The sequence below is a fragment of the Rhinolophus sinicus genome, linkage group LG05 (genome assembly GCF_036562045.2).
Source record: "Rhinolophus sinicus isolate RSC01 linkage group LG05, ASM3656204v1, whole genome shotgun sequence".
Lineage (NCBI taxonomy): Eukaryota > Metazoa > Chordata > Mammalia > Chiroptera > Rhinolophidae > Rhinolophus > Rhinolophus sinicus.
Genome location: NC_133755.1, coordinates 102,693,195 through 102,697,939, shown reverse-complemented (window position 1 = coordinate 102,697,939; position 4,745 = coordinate 102,693,195). Strand labels below are relative to the sequence as shown.

The 4,745-nt window shown below is 37.1% G+C and overlaps 1 long non-coding RNA gene across 1 annotated transcript; it reads right to left on the bottom strand.

Annotated features, from left to right (window-relative positions):
- Positions 1–983: 983 nt before the first annotated feature.
- LOC141571668 (uncharacterized) lies at positions 984–4,450 on the bottom strand. Its single transcript, XR_012496641.1, has 3 exons — positions 4,318–4,450; positions 2,705–2,980; positions 984–1,117 (listed from the first exon to the last, which is right to left on the bottom strand). It is a non-coding gene; the product is annotated as an uncharacterized LOC141571668 (long non-coding RNA).
- Between the last annotated feature and the right edge of the window lie 295 nt (positions 4,451–4,745).

Sequence of the window (4,745 nt, the reverse complement as noted above, 5' to 3'; positions counted from 1 at the left end):
AGTAAATTTATTCTTTATTAGTAACTATACTGTTTGTTTGTTCTGAAAAGATTCACTAGCCCTTTGAACGTTAAAACCTCTCTGTACAGGTTATATGGTATTAAAAGGAGGGAGAACAGGAAGCAACTGTTAAAGAGAAAGTCCCAGTGAGTCACTACTTCCCTTTCTTTCATCCCCACACCTTCTTCTATTCTTGCCCAAATCACCTGTGACTTAGATCTAAGAAAGGGCATTTTCTGAAATCACAAAGATCTTCTCTATCCTTTGTTTGCCAACAGGCTAATATACTATTTTAGAAATTCTTAAACTTACATTTTTGAGATTATGACATTCCAAATTTAAATTTTTGGTAGACACTCCCCACCCCAAAAAAATGCGCTTTGAAAAATACAGATGCAGTGAAGAAATAAGAGATTAACTGAATAAGAAGAAATGAAAATCTAGGGAAATTGGTAGGCAACATTTAATCTCAGGCACAAGAGTTTTTGTTTTTTTTATTTTATTTGTTAAATAAGCAAACTCTAGCTGCATGCGCAGGGAATTAAATATTGGTGAAAATTCAAGACAGGGTTTTTGTGTTCCTAGCAGTTAGATATAAAATAGATAATAACTGGAAGAAACATGAATAAGTGACACAAGTTAAGAGGCTGCTGCAGTAATCCAGATGTTCATTTATCAAAAGCAGTTTATAAGTATCCACAGTATTAATGGCACTTTATTAGAGACAAATTAATGCTTACTTGAACTAGGGCAGTGACTAGACATGGAAATGGTCCTATTGAATATTAATGAAATGATTCAACCAACTCAGTGCCCATTTCTTCTTGAGGCCTTTATTCCTACATTTGCTAGACTTTACATATTTGAAACAAATCCACAGTTTCGGGATGCTTGCCTAAAATAAATTGCATTAAGAATCACGGGGAGAATTTTGCTGATAGTTGCCGATCAACTGCTTCTCAGTCTGTACCGGGATGACATACTCTTCTGAGTTAAACAGCACCTGGTTGTAAAGAAGAAGGGGAGGAAAGCCGGTGGGGAACAGTGCAGCTTCCTCCAGGTTTTATCAAATTCTCCATTTCTGTCAGTCACCGGACAATTGAAATCCATCCTAGTCCTGCAAGAATATCTTTAGTGAGTTGTGAGGTCTGTTCATTAAAAGAAACAAATGAACCGAATAGCCACGATTATTGAGCATTTCTGTCCTTATGGCTATAGACCAGAAGTGGTTTTCAAGCGTCCCAAAAGCTATCTTCAATTTTTCCTTTTCTTAATTTGATCTGCAGCATTGTGGACACAACTCATTCTAGCTACATCTGATCTGTTCTATCAGGCCATTTGGAATGATTGTTAATGAATAAAGGACATATTTGAAAGCCTTTTTAATCCCTCTATATACTTTAAAATTTATATCTAACTAAATAAAAGACTAGACATCTAGGTGTTAGAAAACTAAATTTTAGTCCCATTTCTGACTTTAGCTTAAAGCGTGGATCTAAAAAATCTAAAAGATCCAAGAAATCTAAAAATGTGGCTGAGAAGTGAAATCTCTCAGACATTCTCCTTCTACCTTATTCACATAATATTCACCACTTAGAATGTTTAAAGTAATATTAATTACAATCACTTGCTTTTGGGATTTTGTAAAACTGTTAACGTGGTGTAAATGAGTTTTCTCTTAGGTAACTTCTTTCGGAAGTATAAGATATTCAAACATAATCAGTGATCAAACCGGCAATTTTAAATACTTGATTAATATAAAAATATCCCACTCTATACAGTAATATATACTCTTTTCATAAAGAATTGCCCAAATGATCAGGTTTTTCCCCCCCTCATTTTCTCACTCTCGGCAAGCATTTGTTGATCCAGCTTATGTGTTAAGTGCAGTACCAGGGACTGGGCACGTGGGGGTGTACAGGACAGCTCCCCATTCTCAAGGAGTTGACAGTCTAGTACAAGAGACAATCATAAACTGGGACACACAGAAAATGTCAAAAGTTCGACCACAGAGATGAGCACTTAGGAGAATATATAAGTCAGGGTAAGGGTTTGTATTGTAAAGTTGTTTATTCTTTTTCCAGCATATTTAAAATCCTAACAAAAATCTCAGAAGTTTCCTATGAAAAACGGCAACCTGAATATGTAACTTTTATAAACTCGTCAGTGTCTTCACAGTCTCTAAAAGGCTTAAAGGATCTACTAGTTTCCTTTACGTAAATTCATCAAATATTTTCCACATTTTGACATTCCTGGGAAATCTTTTAAAGCCCAGCACATTTTATTTTGGGAGTATCATTCTGAGTCAAAATTACTGTATTCCCCCCACCCCCCTCTGTTTCTGTCCCAATTTTTCCCTAAATAAGTCTAGATGCATTTCTTTTCTTTGGCTTGTAAGTATGATTTATCTGCTTTTAGAAGGAAAAAAAAGGGAAACACACTGAAAAACCTGTGGTGCATTTTCTGCTTCAGTAAATGGGTCACACTTTGTCAAATACTGAATATATTAAGCTTTTGTGAAGTTCTGTTTTTCTCAAATACTGGTTTGCCGCACTGGATATCAAAGGGTAATTTATTTTGTTCTAAGTAAGCATTTACTTAGTCCTTTTTTCTTTTTCTTTTTTTACGTCAAATCATGACTACAAAAAAGATAACTCAGATAAAGTAGACTGTTTAAAGAAAAAGAATACTGTTTTTCACTTACATTTGGGCAACTGCACGCTGCCCGTCATGTTTGGAGATGATTACTTCAAATTGAGATCTGAAAAATATCTGATTTGTTAATTTTCTTGTGGCAGCGATGAATTTGAGGTGATCAATCCCTGAGAAAAACGGCCCTGTCAAAAAGTAGCTTCTACCAACAGGAAGGTCAAAAGTTGCCATTCTCATGGGGACTGAACCTGAACCTAGAGCACCTGCACCTTTGTTGATTGGTTTATGGCTTTCTTCCCTCCTCTGTTTTCAATCAAATGACTTCCTCCTGACAGGGTAAAAATAGGAAAGAAAAAGAAAAAAACATTTGAGACAAACTCAGATCCTGACTCACATTCTGACAATTTGTGTTTTCCCTATAACCACCATCCCAGATTCAGGTCTCCATGACCTCACACTTAAGTTGCTGACAACACATATTACCTCCCTGCCTCCAATCTCTTTTCATCTGATTGCCCTCCTGACAGAAAGCCTTAGAAGCATTTCTGCCGTATTGTTGCTTCCAGCTTAAAATCTTAGATGATCTCTTATTTCTATCAAATCAAAATTCCCCAGTTTGACAGTCAAGGGCCAAAACTAACTCATCTTTGATAGCACTGATATATTACTTGTCACAACTCAACAGATAGTCCTGTACACAGTCACCAGCACATGTATTTGATATTTAACCTTGTCTCAGCCACTATTCTGAAAATATTTTCTGACCCTTCCCCCTTGTCCCTGATGGCGGTTAGGTATACCTCCCTTCCCAGAGTACCTCTGGCAAATACGATTTCCATCAGAGTGGAACATACTGTACTGTCATTTTTTGCTTATCCGTCTATATTCCTCCATTAGGATGTAAGTTTCCTGTGGGCAGAAACATGTCCTACTCATCTTCATAGCTCTATCTAATACCTACCAAAGCACTGGCATGTAGGAAATGCTCAAAAATGATTGTTGAATAAACAACATTTCCTGAATTAGGTATTGTGTTTCTGCTGCCAAAAAACGTACTGATGTGTCTCTTCTGGGTAAAATGCTGCCTTCCTCTTACTTTATCTTTTTTCTACCTCCTAAACTTGTATCAAATTTAACTTCTTTGAAAATAGTCAGATAGTCATCAAAGAAAGGGAGAAACGTGACTTGGGGCTTCCAACATGAAATTTAAAATAATTTGTTTCTAGCAATACTGCTTCTCACTAAGGAGCTTAAAAAGCCACAGAATTGAGAGACAAATAGGCAGTGTATGCAGAATCGTGAAATTCTTACATACAGCTTCGGCACTCAGCTCGGCCCCTGGAAACATTCATCAAACTCCAAGATATTATTTGGGGCAGTTTACATCCTCCATGCATAGAGCCCCAGCTCTTGGTGATATGATCAGATCTATTCCCTGTTCACCTCTCTGGCCACTGTCTCCTGGCCACTCTCTTCTCTGGCCCAATGTCTGAGGACTCCTAAGCGAGGAAACCCAATACATCGGTACTTACTCTAACATTTCCTCATTTCAAGCACAATTTCAGAATTTCACTCTGCTCTGTAAGCATGTACCACACTGTTGCCATAACACAACCTTTTATTGCACGTGAGAAATTTCCCAAGAAGCCTTTCTCAATCCTGTACCTCTGGTTTGGTTTCAGGTGTTCTCCTCCAAAGATAATCCTGTTCACCATGGAAGACATCGGGACTTCCAGTACTTGGAGCTGGGGGCCTTCACCAGAAGTCATGCATCTGTGTTTTTGCTCTTCCGTTCCTGAAATCAATTCAGGTCCAAGTATGAACTTCAGTAACCAGACCTTGTCATACATCTGTAAAACTGGGAAATAAAGAAGTGTTTAAAATATGTATATGTTTACATTTCTTTCTACGAGTCTGATTTCTTGCGGCTCAATACAATGCTTACCAAGTAACTGAAGAAGCAGAAATAAGACAGTAAAAATAACAGAAATTTTCAGTTGCCATCTCATTTTATAGAGCATTATGTCAGTACATAGTTTTGCTATCGCTTTGAGTTGATGGGAGTTAATTTTAAAATTTCTTACTGAGGGTTT